The sequence below is a fragment of the Tamandua tetradactyla genome, chromosome 2 (genome assembly GCF_023851605.1).
Source record: "Tamandua tetradactyla isolate mTamTet1 chromosome 2, mTamTet1.pri, whole genome shotgun sequence".
Taxonomy (NCBI): domain Eukaryota; kingdom Metazoa; phylum Chordata; class Mammalia; order Pilosa; family Myrmecophagidae; genus Tamandua; species Tamandua tetradactyla.
Window position 1 is genome coordinate 173,018,149 of NC_135328.1, and position 21,741 is coordinate 173,039,889.

A 21,741-nucleotide genomic window follows, 5' to 3' on the forward strand; every position below is an offset into this window, starting at 1 on the left:
TCATTCTTTTGCAAATGGATATTCTGTTCTCCCAGCAACATTTATTGAGAGAGTATTCTTTCCCTGTTGAGTGGACTTGGCCGCCTTGTGAAATTTCGCTTGGCAATAGATGAGAGGGTCTATTTTTGATCTCTACATTTAGTTGCACTGGAAAATGTATCTATCTTTATGCCGGTATCATGATGTTTTGACCACTATAGCTTTGTAATATACTGTAATGTCAGGAGGTGCAAGTCTTTTAACTTTGTTTTTGGCTATTTGGGGCCTATTAACCCTTCCAAATAAATTTGATAAATAGCTTTTCCATTTCTACTTATAGGCTTGTGAAATTTGATTGGGATTGCATTGAATCTGTAGATCAGCTAGGGTAAAATTGACATCTTAGCAATATTTAGTCTTCTAATCCATTAGCATGGCATGTCCTTCCATTTATTTAGGTCTTCATTGATATCTTTTAGCAATGATCTACAGATTTCCATGTATAATGGTCTTCACATACTTGTGCATTAGTTAGAGGTCTCTAGAGAAACAGAATCAACAGGAGATATTTGTAAATATGAGATTAATAAAGGTATCTCACACAACCGTGGGAATGGAAGAGTCTAAAATCCATAGGGTAGCCTTCCAGTTTGTCAACCAAACACAAGATATCCTTGCCATAATGGTTAGGCCATGCTTGCCTAACCAGACAGCTGGGTACCATCACTTCATCCAGGTGACACCAGAACATAACCATCACATATACCTCTGGAATCCAGCATGACACTAAGTCACAGAGGCTTGCAAGGTTTTGTCTTCAGAATTTTTCTACAGAATACAAGGATAAGTATTCCTGCTTCACAGTGTGTCCAGAAATCCCACATGAACCAAATATCTAGTTCTCAGTCCTCAACTGGCCTCCCAACACTCCTGACCTCTCATCCACATTCTGAGCCCACAGAATGTATTAGCTGTTGGGGACAGCAGGCTCTATAGTTTTCATTTGTTTGTTTTGACATGGCTTTCATTGTTTTTAGTGGCTTTTGCCTGGTGTGCAAATTCTGGCAGGATTATCCCAGAAGGGACTTTTCCAAGTCAGTATTTCCCAGTTAAAATAGGGCCAGGGACCCCCAAATGGGGTACAGACTGGTTCTGAAGTGCCCTGGGGAGAGACTCAGAAAAGAGGCCAAAAACGTTTTTGATGGTTCCGTGAAGTTGCACTTTCCTGTCTGGTCCAACGGATGGCATCCTTCAGCAAACTGTTAACCACAGTCCTAAAGGGGCACTGTGGCTTTAAAACTCCACTGCCTCCGCCTCTTTGGAAATGGGATTGAAACAATTATTGCCACCACTTTTGTCCATGATAAGTTGAAACAGAATTTTAGAGCCAGAACCCAGTGATCCTAACTTGCTAATCAAAAGCCATGATCAGTGTTCAACCTTGCCCCCTCCCCAATTCTTTGAGAAGGGAATTTTTATGTCCCTTTCATACAGCAGCAGCAGGCAGTCAGAGGCTGGATCTGAAGGCTGCTTATCGTGAGAGTGGGTAGTGGATGCCAGCAGCAGTCTTAGGGAGCGAGTTACTCACAGTTCTTTACCGCAATTCATTTGCCTCTTCCTGCTGCCCCTCTCTGGATGTTGTACAGTGTTCTTCCGGCCTCTAGAGCCCCAGAGCAGTTGTTTCTGTCAGTTCTTGCCTGTTTCTTAGCTGTTTTAGAGGAAGGAGTGAGTCCTGGATCTTCCTACCCCACCATCTTCCCACAAGTCCTCTCCCTATACTGTTTTTATATCAGTTCTAACCTATCATTGTTACAATTAGAAATCAGGAATATGTTCATCTGGTTTCCTGGACCCTGATGCTCTATCAACTTCTTTTTTGGGGCCATTTCTTTATCAACTGTATTCACATTATATAGTCATGGAAATTTGTCTCAAGAAGGTATAAATATCTGCTAGAAAGATACATTATATATTTCTAGCTGACAGGATATTTGTTTTCATAGTTCTCTGCATGAAAGAGAATGGTTTTACTATTGTTTGACTTGTGAGGTCTGTTTTTATGCTATCTCTTCCTATACTCTTTTTTTCATCTCTCCAATTTCTGTTACAATGAGACCTGGATGAATGTAATCTAGTCAGGGACCTCATTTAGGGTTTGGTTCTGGCAGGAAAAAGAAGTATTAGTCATCACAGGCTGATTGTATTAAGTGAATGTTAAAAATTGCAAAATCAAATATATGTTATCAACACTTTTAGCTTTTGGATTATTTTCCTTGATGTTTTTAGGAAGCAACAGAAACTTGGGACATATACTCTATTCAAGGACTGATTCATTGACTCCACAGAGTAGTTTCCAAACAGTGCATTACAAGAGTCTGTGAAAACGAAATGTCCTGGTAACTTATGGAAAAAATTTTTTTCTTTGAAAAACTGGCATTAAATATTCTTATGTGGAATATTTATTATTGATGCAGCAGAACACATGTGTAATGTGAAAGTAAATCTTCCTATTTAAATACTCATAATAAAGCTTCAGTCAATAAGAGGAAAATATATGGTATGCCTGTACTGTTTAAACTAGATTCTCATCTCTTTAAAATTATTTTTCTATCTTTGTTTTTTTTTTTTTTACTTTTCTGATTAGAGAGGTTGAAAATGATCAATGTAGAATATTTGGAAACTATAGATAATTATTAGATCAGAAAAAGCAAATAAAAACCAAAAAACCCCAAGCCCATAACCTCACTACTAGAAGCAAGTACTGTTAACTTTTTGGTGTATTTAACTTCTAGGCTTATTTATTTTCTATTTTTGAGGGACCAAAATTGAAATTGTATTGTATATTCATTTTTGTGTCTTGCTTTAAAAAAAGAAAACTAAAGAGTTTTATATCATTAAATCTTGAAAAACATTGCTATTTATTACTGGGTCATTTCCTTTCTCTTTGGAATGATGATTATTTTCCATTATATGTTGTTATATTGTTTTAAATAACACCACAATGAATATCCTATTACCCATATTTTATTTTGCTTCCTTAAGATAAATTTCTAGGAGGGGAATTTTTGGAGCAAAGGATATAACATTTTAAAGAACCTTGTTGGTGTATATCTCTATATTGCTTCCAGGAAGTTTATACTATTTTGCTGTCCTATGAGTAATGAATGTAATGTCTTTCCTTGAATTTCTTGCTTTGAATTGTTTTATGAGCTCAGATTTTCAAACATTCAGAATAAATCATATGTTTCTTTTTTCCCACTTACTCTGAAACCCCACACAGATAAATTGGATATGATGCAATGTTTCTGGCTTTTAGTCATAAGAAATTAATTGCTTTCCAGCATTGCCATGAGACAACAAAACAGACCCATTTATTATTTCACTCTTTTTCTCAATTCATTGATCCTATTTTGTCTTGGTATGCCAAGAAATTTTCTTTTGAGGAAGTAATGGTAGATTTAAAAGAAGTTTTGTAAAACAGTGAAGTATTTCTTAGATTACTGTAAGCAATAATGTAGCTTTAAAAATACATGCACGCACATTTTATAAGGCATGTCTGAATTGGACTTAAAAATTCCAGGAGAGTTTACTGCTTCTTTAATCTACCTAATAGAAATTTCAGGCTCACTGAAACTTCATCCTGACTGTGACCAAAGTCAATAGCCCACAGAGACAGCATATCATAGGGGAAAGATCACAGACAATGAGTTTAACATATTTGAGTTTGTATCTGGACTCCAAAACTTATAAGCTCTTTTACCCTTGATCAGTTAAATTAATATCTTGATACCTACCTCAGTTTTCTCATCTGGTATTCACTTTATTATATTAAAAGCTAACAATTATTGAACATTTCCATATTTCAGTTAGTGTTCTAAGACTTTTACCTTAATTAGTTCATTTAAACCTCAAAACAATCCTTTGAGCTAAATTGTGGTGGTTTGGACATGTATGTACCCTAGATAAAATGGATTATGTTCCTGAACTTAATGCATTCCTGTGGGTATGAAACCATTGTAAGTAGGACAACCTTCTGATGAGGTTACTTCAGTTAAGGTGTGGCCCACCTCAGTCAGAATGGGTCTTAATCCTTTTACTAGATTCCCATATAAGCAGAATGAAGTTCTCTTTGTCTCGCTCTATTTCTCTCTCTCTCTTTTTCTATTTCTCTCTCTCACACACACACACATGCCACAGGACTCAAGAAGCTGAAATCAATGAACTCTGGGAGACAACTGAGAGACCAGAAAGGCTGCTGTATGCATTGCCATAGGACAAAGGAGATGAGGGCCAATGATTGCCAGCAGCCAACCCCAGAATGCCAATCTTCAGGAAGAAAGCATGGCCTCGGTGACACATTGATTTGGACTTTCTTTTAGCTTCAAAACCATGAGCTAATAAATTCCCATTGTTTAAGTTGAACTGTTACATGGTATTTGCTTGAACAGCTGAAGGAAACTAAAGCATAAGTACTATTATATCCCCCACCCTGTTTTGTCAATAAAGAAACTGAGGCACTGTGAGGATAAATAACTTGCTCAAGATCACACATTTATTAATTGGTAGAGCCAGGATTTGAACCCAGGTAGTTATTGTGGAAATGCTCACAGTAGAAAATTCTGAAAATACAGATGTGTATTAGAAGCAAAAAGAAATCCAAAAAAACCCAAGCTTATAATCCTTACTATATAGATGCTATTATGTGAGCTGTTTGGCATATTCTAGATTTATTGGGTTTTTTTTACATGTTAATTTCTGATCTAGTGCTTGTTCTCCTTCTTATGTTGCCTCTCAAAATATAATTTCAATAGACCCAGAAACAGCAATAGCTAAAATTTAACACCCATTCAACCTAAAACTTGTATTGAATTAGGTTGAGAAAGAAACTTCTATATCTCATAAAGGGGATCTTCAAAGACTCAAAAGCAAACATCATGTGTAGTGGTAAACCTTTAAAAGCATGTACTTTAAAGTCAGGAACAAAACAAGATGACCATAGCAATATACTTTTCAGAACTGTAGTGGAGCCTCTAACTAGCCTTAGTTCAATAAAACAAGAAAAACAAATTAATAATTTAATTAGAAAGAATGAGGCATAGTTATTTGTAAATGATATCAGTATCTAAAAGAAAGTCTAAGACAATCTAAAGACAAACTAAAGAGCTGAGCAATGGTCCTGAATATAAGACCAACATAAATAATTAGATAATATTCCTTTATATTAACAAAAAGAGATTAGGAAATGTAGTTAGGAAAAAAAAAATTATGTGCCACAGAAAGAAAAAACATCTAAGGGGTTTAAGAATTAAGCCCAATTCTTAAGCTAGTGAAGAGTATAAGGCTTTTATGGAAAACATTATAAACTTTATTAAAGACATAAAAGAAGATCTAAATATTTAAGTTGAAAAATTAGTTTATTCAACAGCTATTTAATGAATACCTCACCATGCTAGTCACTGTTCTAACCACTTGGAATTAATTGGTACACAAGGCAGAAAAAAAATGGTAACACTTCAGGAGTTTGCATTCTAGTTATGTGTTTAGGGGCAGGAAGGACAAAAAATAAACATAAAAATAAGTAAATTATATTGTATTTTAGAAAATGATAATATCTATGGAAAAAGAATAAATAGAGTGAGGGAAGAGGGATGTGGAGGAGGAAAGCCAGAGGATTTCCTGATGGGGTTGGTATGGATATATAATAAAAAAGAGAAGTCAAGGAAGACTCCCGGTATCTGGGAGGGTGGATTTAACATCTTCAGAAATAAGGAAGGCTATTGGAAGAGTAGGTTTTGGAGGAAGAGCAGTAGTTCATTTTTGAACAACTTAATATGAGACATTTATTAGATTTTCAAGTAGAGCTTAGGAGGCAGTTAGATATGTGATCCTGGATACAATGTATTTGGTTTATGGATGGTGTTTAAGGCCATAATATTGATGATACTCCTATCTCTAAGGAAGTAACTGTATATAGAGAAGAGGCAAAGGGTGAATCTAACAGTCCTCTAACCAAAGAACAAGCAATGGGAACTTAGAAAGACCAGATAGGAAGTAAGAGGAAATCCAGTAATATGTGGTGACCTAAAAGACAAGTAGCGAACAATTATTAAGGAAGGAAGATAAATGTTGCTGATAGGTCAAGTAAGATGTAGACTCAGAATTGATACTTGGATTTGAGAATATGGATGTCATTGATGATCTTGACAAACAGCAGTTTTGGTGGAGTGGTAGGATATGCTTAAGTGAGAACAAGAGGAGAAGAATTGTAGACAGTTAGTGTAGGCAGCTATTTTTGATGTTTGTTGCATAAAGGAGCAAAGAAATGGATTGATAGCTGATACAGGAAGTGAGGTCAAGAAAATTTTTTGGTTTGGTGGAAGAAAAGCATGTTTATATCTTGATGGGAATGATCTAATATAGAGCAAGCAATTGATATTGTAGGAGAGAGGAGAAATTTTCTGGAGTGCTGTTCCTGAGGATTAAGAGGAGATGAGATCTAGTTCATTAATGGTTTTAGATATGAACACAGGTCTTTCTTAACTAGTAACAGCTGGAAAGAAAGAAAAAGTGAGAGCAGAATCTGGTTAGGAGGTAGATGTAGTAGAGGTCATTTTTTTACCCCTCTCTCAGGGATCATCCTTGAGCTGCCTGCTGTCCATTATCTAAAAACAGCTACTTTTTAATATTTTGACTGAAGTTGTATTTGTTTCTAGTGGCAGGGTATGCTGGTTTGGAGATTTTATGTAGCCTAGTAAAGCCATGCTCCTTTTCCCAATCCAGTCTTGTGGGAGCAGACCTATTGTTTGGGGTGTAAACTTCGATTGTATCATTTTCATGGGGATGTGACACACCTAGTTGTGGATGTGTCCTTTTGTTTGGATTGTTTCCATGGTGATTAGATGGAGATGTGACTCCACCATTTGGTGGGTCTTAATTAGCTTACTGGAGTCTTTTTAAGCTCATGGGGATGGAAAGAGCTCAGAAGTGACATGGATGCAGACACAGACACAGATGTTTAGAAATGCAGAAGCCCCAGGAGATGCAGGAGGTGAGAGAGCCATCAGAAGCTAGACAGAAGCCAGAGCCAACACAGACAGAGACATTTGGAGACGCAGAAAGAAAACGCCACCGGGAAGCTGTTTGAAATCAGAAGCCAAAGGACCAGCAGATGCCAGCCACAGGCCTTCTCAGCTGACAGAGGTGTTCTGGACACCATCAGCTTTTCTTGAATCAAAGGCATCCTTTCTCTGGATGCCTTAGTTTGGACATTTTTATGGCCTTAGAACTGTAAACTTGTAACTTAATAAATCCTCTTTATAAAAGCCAACCCATTTCTGGTATATTGCATTCTGGCAGCATTAGCAAATTAAAACATAGAGCAAGTTCAGTACCAGGTGCTCTATTATGGCTGGAAGAAGACCATGGTTATGTTTCTACCAATGCATACCAAGAAATGAAAGGGGAATGAGAGAGTCCAGGTATATTCAAAGAAATAATTCTAATTATTGGTGTTTAAGTTTGGAGATGAGAGCATTCCTTAAGGAGGCGAAGAACTATGAAAAGATGAGTAGCAAAAACATGATAGGTCAGTGTATTGGAGGTAGAATGGCCATATCATTCAAATTTGATCACTTTTGAGAGTGAAAAGATGCGCCAATAATTACAAGTGGACAATGGGCACAATCAGGACTGTTCCAGGCAAACAGGGACTTGTATTTACTCTTGTTAGATTCCTGATAAATTCAAAGGATATTTGGAGTTAGTGTAATATAGGGAGTGAGCTGAAGAGAAAAGAGGTTGCCATTAAAGAGTAGGATACATGAAATAGAAAAATGTAGGGATTGTAGTTATGACATTGGTAATATCAAGGATTAAGTTTGGGAGTGTTTTGATGAAGTAAAATGGAGGTCAAGATCATTGGAGAGGAAGAAGTTAGACTTGAGAGGCCAGCATGTTGGAAAGTTATCTCCATTTATATTAGAGAAAGGACAGTGACACATGAGCAACAATAATTGAGAAATGAGGAGGAGTAACTGAGGAGTAGGAAGATGACATCAATAATAAGAAGAAGTAGAGGGATAATTTGATGAAATGAGATTCAGGTCAATGTTCATGGAATTGAAGGCTCAACATTATGAAGATGTCAAAATAAGTCTATAATTTTAATACAATACCAATGGGAAGCCCAACAGAATTTTTTTCCCATAGAACTTGATAAACAATTTCTAAAATTCATGTAGATAAGCAAAGGGCCAAGAATGGCCATGCCAACTTTGAAAAAGAATAATGAATTGAGTACATGGTTATTTTATGGAAGCATCTTTCAGCTAACAATTTTTATTTGTAGCAATAGTGTCATGGTCAGATTCATGTGTTGATATGACAAGGTGGTGGTGCCCGTTTGTCTGTTTGGACAAGTGCTGTCCTGTCTGTTGCTATGAGGACATTTCATAGAATTAAATCATAATCACATTGGCTACATCCACAGCCGATTGCATTTGTAATCAGCCAAGGGGAGTGTCTTCTGCAGTGAGTGATGCTTAATCTAATCACTGTAAGATGTTTATGGGGGATTCAGGAGAGGCAGTCTCTCTTCCTGCTTTGTCTGGTGAGCCTCTCCTGAGGAGTTCATTCAGACCCTTCATCAGGGTAGTCAGCGTCACATCCTGCCCTATGGATTTTGGACTCTACATTCCTACAGTTACGTGACACACTTTTATAATTTAATATCTATGAATATTTCCTGCTGATTTTGGTTCTCTAGCTAACCTTAGCTAATACAGCTTGGTACCAGGAGTGATTCTTAAGAAACAGAGTCTTAAAAATGGGTTTTTATGATTGGTTTTCTACTCTGACTGGACTCAAAGTCACTAAGGACTCTGATTCCCATAATCAGAATGATACTGCCAATCCATGGAGTGAGTTGGCAAAAGAGAATATCAAAATATCAGCATTGGATTCTTCTCATGCTTCACTTGTATGAAGCCAGGCTTTGGGGGATAATGTTTTTGACATGTTTATGGAGTTTTGTGGAAACAGGAAATATAGAGATGTTGACTGGTTGTTGTTAGATACACTGTGTACAGTGATGAGTGAAAGGGATGGACTTAAGTTTTCAAATGAGAAGCTTATACACCGCCTGACAGATGTAAATGTTTCTGTGAGTGTTCTGAAGGAAAATCTTATCTCCTATAGGTGTAGACTTGTAATCTCCGAAAATCAGACTCAGAATCTTATTGTTAGAGGAGCAACTTTACAACGTAAACAAATCTCAATCTTGCATGGTGTCTACCACTAAAGTGAAGGCATTGATTGGAAAGAAGTGGGACCCTGAAAAATGAAATGGGTGACAATGTATTCCTCCTCATTTGGGTATGCTACTTTCAGCCTATTTATCAAGTGACCAGAAAAGCTGCTAATTTTGAGTGGGAACCTGAACAAGAGGCTCTGCGACAGGTCCAGGCTGCTGTACAGGCTGTTCTGCCACTTTGACCATATGATCCAGCAGATCCAATAGTGCTGGAATTGTCAGTGGCAAATAGAGATGCTGTCTGGAGCCTTTGGCAGACCCCTACAGGAGAATCACAATGCAGACCCTTAGGATTTTGGAGGAAAGCCTTACCATCTGTTGCAGATAACTACTCTCCTTTTGAAAAACAGCTTTTGGCTTGCTACTGGGCCTTAATAGAGACTGAATGCTTAACCATGGGCTACCAAGTTACATGAGACCTGAGTTGCCTGTCATGAGTTGGGTGTTGTTTGACCCACCAAGCCATAAAGTTGGGTGCATGCAGCAGCATTCCTTCATAAAATGGAAGTAGTATATAAGAGATAGGGCCAGAGTGGGTCCTGAAGGCACAAGTAAGGTACATGAAGAGGTGGCCCAAATGCCCATGGTCTCCACTCCTGCCACTTTACCTTCTCTTTCCCGGATCAGAACTATGGCCTCTTGAGGAGTTCCTTACAGTGAATTGAGTGAGAAAGAGAAAAATTGGACCTGGCTTACATATGGTTCTGCAAGATATGCAGGTACCACCCAAGAGTTGACAGCTGCAGCACTACAACCCCTTTCTGGGGTGTCCCTGAAAGAGGGTGGTGAAGGGAAATCCTCCCAGTGGGCAGAACTTTGAGCAGTGCACCTGGTTGTTCATTTTGCTTGGAAGGAGAACTGGCCAGAGATACGTTTACATACTGACCCATGGGCTGTTGCTAATGGTTTGGCCAGATGGTCAGGGACTTGGAAAGACCATAATTGGAAAATTGGTGACAAAGAGGTCTGGGGATGAGGTATGTGGATAGACCTTTCTGAGTGGGCTAAAAACGTGAAGATATTTGTATCCCATGTGAATGCGCACCAGAGGGTGACTTCAGCAGAGGAAGATTTTAATAACCAAGTAGAAAAGATGACCCATTCTGTGGATACCAGTGGGCCTCTTTCCCTGGCAACTCCTATCATTGCCCAATGGGCTCATGAACAAAATGGTCATGGTGGTAGGGATGGAGGTAATGCATGGACTCAGCAACATGGACTTCCAAGGCTGACCTGGCTACAGCCACTGCTGAGTGCCAAATCTGCCAGCAGCAGAGACCCACACTGTGTCCCCAGTATGGCACAATTCTCTGAGGAGACCAGCCAGCTACATGGTGGCAAGTTGATTACATTGGACCACTCCCTTCATGGAAGGGGCAGCAATTTGTTCTAACTAGAATAGACACATACTCTGGATATGGATTTGCTTTCCCTGCACACAGTGCTTCTGCCAAAACTACCATCCATGGGCTTACAGAATGCCTTATCCATCATCATGGTATTCCACACAGATTTGCTTCTGATCAGGGAACATATTTCATAGCAAATGAAGTGCAGGAATGGGCACATGCTTATGGAATTCTCTGGTCTTACCATGTTCCCCATCGTCCTGAGGCAGCTGGATTGATAGAACGGTGGAATGGCCTTTTGAAAACTCAGTTATGGTGCCAATTAGGTGACAATACCTTGCACATGGGGTAATGTTCTCCAGGAGGTGGTGTATGCTATTAATCAGCACCCGCTGCATGGTGCTGTTTCTCTCATAGCCAGGATCCATGGGTCCAGGAACCAAGGAGTGGAAATGGAAGTGGCACCACTCACTATTACCCCTAGTGATCCACTAGGAAAATTTTTGCTTCCTGTCCCTGTGACCCTGAATCTGCTGGTCTACAGATTTTAGTTCCAGAAGGGGGAGTGCTTCCACTGGCAAAAACAACAATGATTCCATTGAATTGGAGTCTAAGGCTGCCATCTGGTCGCTTTTGGCTACTCATGACCCTGGATCAACAAGCCAAGAAGGGGATTACTTTGCTGGCTCGGATGATTGACCCTGACTATCAGGGGGAATTACGACTGCCACTACACAATGGAGGTAAAGAAGAGTTTTCTGGAATATAGGAGATCTCCTAGGGTGTCTTTTAGTACTACCACGCCTTGTGATTAAAATCAATGGGAAACTGCAACAGCCCAATCCAGGCAGGACTATCAATGGCTCTGAAATTTCAGGAATGAAGATTTGAGTCATCCCACCAGGCAAAGCACCATGGCCAGCTGAAGTGCTTGCTGAGGGTAAAGGGAACATGGAGGGTGGGCCACGGTGGCTCAGTAGGCAAGAATGCTTGCCTGCCATGCCAGACGTCCTGGGTTCGATTCCCGGTGCCTGCCCATGTTTAAAAAAAAAAAAGGGAACATGAAATGGGTAGTAGAAGAAAGTAGTGATAAACATGAACTACGAACATGTGATCAGTTACAGAAATAAGGACTGTAATGTTGTGTTCATGCTATAGTATTGAAATTGTAAGATATCAAGTTTAAAAATGAATATTACCCAAGGATTTGCACTCTATTCTGGGAAGATTTAATATGTTTCCGGTTGTAAGTGGGACAATTGAGTATTGTTCATTGAGTAAAGAAATGTGTCTTTTCTTGTTTTCTATTTTGAGATTAAATATGGTTTAAGGTGATGTGTAAAGCTATCAAGTTGACAGGAATGGAGTGTCATGGTCGGGTTCATGTGTCAACTTGGCCAGGTGGTAGTACTCGTTTGTCTGTTTGGGCAAGTGCTGGCCTGTCTTTTGCTATCAGGACATTTCATAGGATTAAATCATGATCACATTGGCTAAATCCATAGCTGATTGCATTCGTAATCAGCCAAGGGGAGTGTCTTCTGTAATGAGTGAAGCTTAGTCTAAAGTGTAAGATGTTTATGGAGGATTCAGAAGAAGCAGTCTCTCTTCCTGCTTCAACTGGCGAGCCTCTCCTATGGAGTTCATCCAGACCTTTCATTGGAGTTGTCAACTTCACAGCCTGCCCTATGGATTTTGGACTCAACAGTCCCACAGGTATATGAGACACTTTTATAAATTTAATATCCACGGATATTTATTGCTGATTTTGTTTCTCTAGAGACCCTAACTAATACAATTAGTAATTAACACAGTATAGCAATGACATAGTCTAAATGACAGAATGGAACTCAGAAACATGGATATTTATGTAAGGCAGCTTGATATGTGACAGAGGTCATATTACAAAACAGTAGGACTGGCACAGTCTATCAAATTATTATTGTTGGATGGTAAACAATACCCCTATATCACATTATTTAAAAAAAATACATGGATGGATTAGATTTAAATTCTAAAACAAATTAGAAATTTAAACTATGAGAATAAATATAAAATAAATATTATATTGCCACTGGGAGAAGGATTGACTTTCTTAATGCAAGGAAGAGAAGAAGGTACGCATAAAAAAATCAATTAATAATTTTGAGTTTGCAAAAATAAATGTTTATGTAATGAAAGACACAAAGAAGAAAGATATGTACTTTCCTGAGAAAAAAAATTTGTATAATATATTAAATATGAAATATTTGCATCCAGAATAGGCTGAGAACTCCTACACAGAAAGAGAGAGAAAAAAGAAAGAAAAATGACCTAATAAGAAAAAGGAAAGCAACAGAACAGTCAAAGGATATAAGTTTGCTAATCACATAAGATTAAATGACAAAGCAAATAGAGTTGTTCTTAAAAAGATTGGGTTATGGGGAAGTAATATTCTTGCAATAAGAAAAGATGAAGGAAAGAAAAGAAATCTTTCTCAGTTACACTGGCATGTAAAGAGGAACTTTTCCTGACTTTTCAGAAGTAGGGTTCACATTGGAGTTACAATGGAGAAAAGGTGTGGAGTCAGGATCTTTGTTCTGAACAAGTTACATAATGCCGCTAAGTCCCAGTTTATTCATCTTTAAGTTGGGTTTAATACTACTTACCTTGAAGTATTGTCTCAAAGATTGAAAATAAATGTTTATAATACACTTATACAGTGTCTGTAACATAATTTCAAGTAACCTTATATGTTGAATGGTGTTGGTAGCATTAGGTAAGTCTTTGTAAGTTATTTCATAAATTAGTTATATTTCTGATTCGCGGGGCCAGAAGTTCTTTGTTCAAGGAAACATTAAGAATATAGACAAGTATTCAATGTGTAGAAGTTATGGAAAGCTTAAAAAATTCACAAATCAACTGTATTATTTCAATTTTAGTGTGACTACTGCCAAGTGAACATGTTTTCATTCTTTTAAGTTGACTTTCATTGTTTTCACTTGAGATTCTTAGGTAAATTTGAGTTCATGATAAGTGATAATAATTGATAATTGATAGTAAATCTAAGAGTTATACTTGGAATTACATATTTGATTATTTATATTGTTGACATGCATATTAATCATTTGTGTCTGTATTGTGTATATATTTATTCGTGGTATCAGTTATATCAGATACTATTATCTTAATTTGAAATGAGATCATTCAAATGCAAACTTAACTGGCATTAAACTTTGTAGTTTTCATTAAATAGGCGTTTCACTATTGCAGTTCTCATTAATGTGTTTCACATTGCTAAATCCAATAGACATATTATTCCCATTATTTTAATTTATCTTGCATTTGCTGTACACTGTTGATAGTTATTCTTGGAAATTCTTTTCCCTTGGCTTTCATGATATTTTCCTCTTCTGATTCTCTTGCATCTGCCTGATTATTTCTTCTAATTCTCCTTCATGGGCTTCTCTTTTCCTACAAACTTTTTAAATATTGTACTCTCCACGATACTATGAAACTAACTTATATCATTACATCTTACAACTCTTTTCATGTCACACGAGGATCTACAGCTTGAAAATCTCTTGTGAGATTTGTACACCTGAATTCAAGATTCATACCTATTGAATACCAACACTGAATGCCCCCCAGTTATCTCAAACTTACCATTTACAAAAGTGAATACATTATCTTGCTGCCTAAATCTGCCTTTTCTCTCTATTTCCTGTTCCAGTGAATGTTCCTACTATCCATGCAGTCCTGAAACCAGAAGCATGGAAATTATTTTAAGTGCTCTCTTCTCCCTTGGTACTCCCATATCTAAAAATAGTAATAAAGGTAATTATCATCATATTAATCTTATCGCCATTATTGATCACTCCTGCTGTGCCAGTCACTGTGCTAAATGCTAAATCCTCACAACAACCTGGAAAATTGGCACTATGTTTATCTTCACTTTGAGAAAATCAAATTTCCCCCCTACTGACATTACTACTTTTAAAATAATTTCTTAAATTTATCTGCACCTTTCTATCTCAGATACAACAGTCCAAGTTTAGTCCATTTTCATTATGTTGCTGGACTATGGCTATTGCCTCCAGACAATTTGCTTTGCCCGTTTTACGGTATTTATGCCCATTCTTCACATTGGGGATGGAGTGTTCCATGTAAGCTATAAATTTAACCTTGTAAATCTCCTGCTAAACTCCTTAAATCCTCCTTATTGCCTTTATGGTAAATCCAAGCTTCTTAGCCTGGCATAAAGTACTCATCATGATTTGGCCCCTATCTAGTTTACCTTGCCTTAAATAATTACTGGCTTTTTAATAATTCCCTGCAGAGAACATGCTGTTTCACACCTCCCTGCCTTTTCCTATCATTTCCTATAATGCCCTTAACAACATTTCTTCCTTTGAAATAGAGCTTATTTGTAAAAAGGGGATCAGAATATGCAGTACTTACCTGAGATAATACACACAAAGCTATTGTACATAGAAAGTCCTCCATAAATGTTATTTTTCTTAACACACAAATATTTATTGTGTACCTGTAATATGTCAGACACCATCTGGGCACTTGGGAACCAACAGTAAAAATAAAATAAGACAAACAAGGTTCTTCTGTTCTGAAGAAGCTTATGTTCTATTATCAAAGATAATAAATAGGAGAAAGTAAAAATAAGATATTTTTAGAAAGTGGTAAATGCTACTACTCTTTGTTTACCAGTTGAGGGTTAGTTTTGCAGTTGTTTTCCAGTTTTTGGTAATTATGAATTAAGTTGCTGTAAATATGGGCATGCAGTTTTTTTGTATATGTGTGAATGTTAGGTTTTTTTCACTTAAGTAAATAGTTGGGAATGTGATTGCTGGATTGTGTAGCACGTTTCTGTTGAACTTTATAATAAATTGCCAAACTGTTTTCCAATGTATCCATATTAGTTCAAAGTCCCACCAGCAATGTATGAAAGTTCACATTACTAAAATATCCTTGTCAGCACCTGGCATTATCAGCATTTTTTAATCTTAGTCATACTAATAGGTGCACGATAGTATCTCATTTGTTTTTAATTTGTATTTACCTAATAACTAATGACTTTGAACATTTTCATGTGCTCACCTGAATATATTCTTTGGTGAAATATCTGTTCAAAAATTTTGTCAGAGTTTAAAGGTGTTTGTTTCCTTATTGGGTTTTGAGAGTTCCTTATATATTCTTGACATATGTCCTTTCTCAAATATATTTTGCAAATAGTTTCTCCTAATCTGGGGGTTGTATTTTCACTCTCTTAACAGTTTTTCACAGAATAAGTTTTTAATTTTGATAGTCCAATTCATAATTTTTTTTCCTTTTATGGTTCATGTTTTTAATGTTAAATGTAAAAAAAATTTTAACTCATGGTCGCAAAATTTTCCTAGATGTCATGGTTTTATTTTTAGGTCTCTTATCCATTTTGAGTTAATAGTTTATATATGGTGCATTCTACGGATCGAGGTTTGCTTGTGTTTGTGTATGTGTGTGTGTGTGTTTATGTCCAATTAAAAGACGGCCTGTTAGGTAAAAATTGGGTTGACTGAAGTACTATGGGTCAATAAGAGGGAGGCATGAGGAGTATGGGATGTATGAGTTTTTTTTTGTATGCTGTATGGTGGGGTTCACATTTCTTTTTTCTTCTTTTTATTTCTTTTTTCAGAGTGATGCAAATGTTCTACAAAATGATCATGGTGAAGAATACACAACTATGTGATGATATTGTGAACCATTGATTGTATAATATGGTTGGACTATATGTGTGTGAATGTTTCTCAATAAAAATAATTACAAAAAAACACTGAGAAAAAAAGTCTGTCCTTTTTCTTTTGAATTCTTTGAACCTTTGTTTAAAATCAATAGACCATTTGTGTAAGTCTATTTCTGTCCTCTCTATTACATTCCATTGAATATTTCTATTTTTTTCTCCAGTTCCACACCATCTTGATTTTTGTAGCTTTAAAGTAAGTCTTGAAAAAAGGTAGTTTAAGTCTTCAAACTTTGTTATCCTCTTTTCAGAATTATTTGGTTCTTCTAGTTCCTTTACTTTTTCGTATAAATTTGAGAATCAGCTTGTCGATTTCTACAAACAGTCATGCTATCTGCATGAGATTTAGATTGGAATTATGTTGAATCTATAGAAATTTGGAGGAAGTTGATGTCTTGATACCTGAATATTATTTATCAGTCGAAGAGCATTTTATATCTTTCCATTTATTTGCATCTTATTTGATTCTTTTCATCAGATTTTTGTTTACTTGTTTTAAGTTTATTTTTCTTTTAGCTTTCAACACACGGATTTTGCATATGTTTTGTTAGATTTATGCCTAAAATATTTTATGTCTTTTTGGTACAAAACCATGTCTTTTTGGTATAAAATCTTATTGGCAAATAAAAGTTTAAAATTTTATTTGCCAGTTGTTCAATGGTAACATATAGAAATATGATAATGAGTGACCTTACATCCTGAGACATTGCTAACTTCACTTATTACTTCTCAGATAGCTTAATTCTTTGAGATTTTCTTTGTAGGAAACTATGTCATGTAGGAATAGAGATTATTTTACTTCTTCCTTACCAATTTGCCTGCTTTTTTTTTTTTATTATTATCTTATAGCACTGGCTAAGACCTTCAGTACAATGTTGAATAGGAGCAGTGAGAACAGACATGCTTGCCTTGTTCCCATTCTTATGGGAATGCACACCCAATGTTTCATCATTAAGTATAGTATTAGCTGTAGTTTTTTATTTGTACTTTTTTATAGATATTATTTATTAGGCTGAGAACATTCCCTTCTACTTCTAATTTAATGATCATTTTGAGCATGAGTGGATATTGAATTTTATCAAATGTACCTGTAGCTTTTTAAGCAAAGCATAGAGTTCCAAACTTTCAGAGTTGAAAACAGTCTTAATGATCACTTCCTCATATTTGAGGCTTACATACTTACTATCATTTGAAAATGATATTCTTAGAGTAACATCATGTTTTAATTTCCTGGGCTGCTCCAGCAGATATCTGCAAAGGATTGGCTTAAACAATGGAAATTTATTAGTTCACCATTCTGAGGCTAAGAGAAAGTCCAAATCAAGGCATCATTGAGGCGATGCTGCTTTCTTCCTAAAGATAGGCTTTCAGGTGCTGGCTGCCCATGATCCTTCATCCTGGGCTCCTCTGTCACATGGTGATATACATGACAGTCACTCCTGGCCTCTTGTGTTTTAGGTTCAATTGAATTTCAGCTTCTTGCGTCCCATAGCTTTTTCTCTTTATCTGTGTCAATTTCACTCTGTTACTTCAGTAACAGCATTAACACCCATCGTGATTGATGTGGGCTTTACCTTAATATCAAAAGATACTACATACAGTTGGTTCACACCCACAGGAATGGGTTAAGTTTAAAAACATGTTTTCTGAGGTGTATACAACTTCAAACCACCAATGGTAATCCTCTTTAATAAGAAATATGATGTTACATAAGGAACTTTACTACATTCTTATTAATTTAATTATTTCATTTACCCTAAACAGTAAAGCTATGAAGTAGGTAGTATTATTAGGTAAAAAAATTGAGACTCATAGAGGGTAACTACCTGAAAGTTAGTAGGCTAGCCACCCAGTAAAACTTTAGTATACCGTGCTTCTCTTGTCTTTTAGCCTCTGTAGACATGTTTCTAGAATGTTTTTCTACTTCTAATCTTGAAAACATGAATTTAGTTTTTAGGTGAAAATTTGAAGTTCAAAGTGATGAAATGACTCACTGTAGGTATCACATCTGGTTTATGACCTAGCTGAGCTTATAACCCAGGCCTCATGACTTCTGTGCTAGTTCTTTTGCCACTTCACTAAATCCTTCTTTGATTTTCATTTTAAATATAAGCTTCATTTAATTTTCATATTATTGCATCCCAAAATTCATACACATTGGGGGCCTTCCTGATGATTGGTTGGTAATTTCCATATGTAAATGTTTGGTAAAATTATCACTGCTTTCAAAAATTAGTGGTTCAAACCTAATTTTATACCAAGGTTACTCTTGCCTCATTGATTCTGTTACTTTAGTGAATGATAAGATAATTGTAGAATAATTATATTTGGAGTTGATACTCTATTATTAGCAGAAAGAGTTGATTAAGTTTTTCTAAATTATTTAGTATGTAATATATAAAATATAGTGAGTTTTGTCTAATTCAGGAATTTTCTCTTCAACATTTGGAAATATTGTATTGTTAAACATGTAACATTAAGTGAAAATAGTAATTTATAAATGCACAGAATAAATATTAATTAAAAATACTAATTTATAATTGTACAGGCAAGTGGCAATTTAATATGAATTATTTTCTCTTCCTTTTCATTCTTTTAAACCTTTTCTTTTAAAGGCAAAATGTAATTTATAAAATATAGCATTTGATGAGCCAAATATTTATTTTTTCACGTTTAAAAAGTCTGTCTGGGGCAGGCCACGGTGGCTCAGCAGGCAGAGTTCTCACCTGCCATTCCAGAGAACCAGGTTGGTTTCCAGGTGCCTGCCCATGCAAAGAAGAAAATGAAAAGTCTGTCTGAATAAATGACTGTATTTTGTTCAGAATATTTAGCTTACTTCTACATATGGTTGATACTGTACTCTCTTGGCCGGTTGACTGGATGCACCTAATTATTCAATTCTACTACAAAATAATGGGAGAGAGTTGAGTGCAAGCTGTGCTACTTACAGTTAGTTCACACCCACAGAAATGGGTTAAGTTTAAAAACATGTTTTCTGGAGTATTTACAACTCCAAACCACTGTGCTACTTTCCCTTACTAAATTTACCTGAATATAATGAATGCTTAGATGAGGAGGCTGCATTATGTAAGGAAAAGCAGAATCACCAGTCCTGAATTTCAATTTAACTACTTACTAGCTGTTGGCTTTCAGCTACTTTCTTAACCTCTCCAAATCTCCTTTTGTGTATCTAATAATATTACATCAAAACGCTGGTCCTTAAGTTAAATAAAATAATTAAATTAAATGAGTGTATAGTAAAGTCCTTGGTATATGGTTTTCTTTCACAAAATAAATGCTAAATTTATTCAAGAAATATTTATTAAGTGCCTGTTATATGCCAGTCCTGTGCTAGGCCCTGAAGATATATAAATGTAAATATAAATGTAGTTCCTGTGCTTCATGGAGCTTATATTTTAATGGAAGATATACAAAGTAATAAAAATAAATATATAAAATAATAAATTTAGTTTAGTGATAAATTTTTTATTTTAAAAAGACTTTTTTTTTTAAGTGAAGAGGCATTGTCTAAACCAATAAGGAAAGAGATGGTCAACATGCATATTAATAAATATATTGGTCTGATAAGACATTGAATCTTTGTCATCTAGGCAGGTTATGCAGATGGTTAAAAACATTTATAGCTTCTCACTGGAGCAAACAAATAACCCAAGAAAACATTGTCATTTTAACAGAGTGAAAATTAAATTCTAGTTTTATATGAAGATACATCTGATAAGAAAACTATTTAAAATCTTGTAAAACTATAAAATCTTAGCCAACCTTAACCACAACCAATAAAATTCACTTCCAACAAGAGTTCTAAAACTTTCTATATCCATCTATTTTGTCATACACATTCCTGTTTCTTATTCTGCAATGATCAGTTATTTTACTTTAGGGGACAAAATACTATCTTTTTCTTTAACAAAAACACTTTCTGCCTACTTTACATATTTAAATTACCAAAAAAAAGATCTTGACTCAATCTTCAAGCTAACAAGTTTAGTGATAAGTTTTATGAGGAGAATGAATAGGATACTATGATATAAATACCCACTATCTAAATCTTGTATATATAGTAAGGCACAAATGATTCTCTAACACCATAGAACAATGTAATCTAGTCTTGCAATACTTTTTATTGGATAAATAAATAATAAATGGTTGGTGGAAAAAAATGGAAGTTTGAATAGAGAGAGTAGTTTTATTTATTTGACAGACGTTTTGGGGACCTATAGTGTAGTAAAGCATTTATATTATGCTGTCTCTTTGCACACAAGGATCATGCTCTCTATTCATAAGAGTGATTCAAGCACACAAAAAACTATAAAATAATAAGTGTCATGCTAAAGTTACAGATAAAGTAATATGAAAATTTATGAGTGGGAGCAGAACGTCTTAGGCCAGTCTGGGAATAAGGGAAGGTTTCAAAGAGACGGTGGGATTTATCTGATCCTTAAAGTCAATCTTAAACAGAAAAAACTCATTTTAGTCTAATATGAGAGTTAAAAGCTTCAACTTAATAGTGAAATATGTGGTAAAAACAAAACAAAACATATCACATTACCAATTTATGTAAGGCAAAACATATGTTCACATTTTCATTGAGATTGTAAAGTTCACCTCAGAGCAGTATAGTCATGCTTCATCACTCACGGAGCTTCAGCATCTGCATTATATGATGTGACATGACTTGGTTACTTGTTTATGAGAGAAAATGCTCATATGAGCATCTTAGTGCACAATTCCGTGCTGGGATCTTTTTTTCTTTGCTGTTTGTGTGTGGTTTTTAACTTCTGAACAATTAAAAAACACCCAAATTTAGAGTGGAAACTTATTGTGACATAAACTTATAAATATTGCTTTTGCAATATAAATAAAACACAGATGTAGAAAGTGAAAAAGATCTTTATGCAAATGGAACTCTGGGTACTAGAAACAGAACATCTTAGGCTAGATGAGTCTTAAAGCTATGGTTTGTTTGGCTGATCTACTGCCAAAGGAATGAGAGATTGATATTTAAATTTTATGCAGAAATTGCACGGGTAGTCTAAGCCTTGCTTTGGCAGAACAAAAGCAATAAAATCATGCGGAAAAGGCACTGAAACCTTTACAGTTTTTATTTGTTGAATGTATGAAGAAAACTTTGGAGTCTAACAGATGAACTGGCCAAGGCTCTTATTACATTTGCTTATGAATCTACAGTGGGCTGGGTTGCTTGGAACCTATCCTATTTTTTGGTGTTCATTTTTAGATTTTAGCTAGCTTGCTTATAGCATTCTTCAGGGTAACAAAATAAACACTGATGACCCATCAGTTTTGAGGTCCAG

General features: G+C 35.8%; 1 protein-coding gene across 6 annotated transcripts in view; it reads left to right on the forward strand.

The window, feature by feature from the left end:
• Positions 1-21,741, forward strand: part of LOC143674264 (BEN domain-containing protein 5) — a 1,810,590-nt gene that overhangs the window by 459,717 nt on the left and 1,329,132 nt on the right. The window lies entirely within an intron of this gene.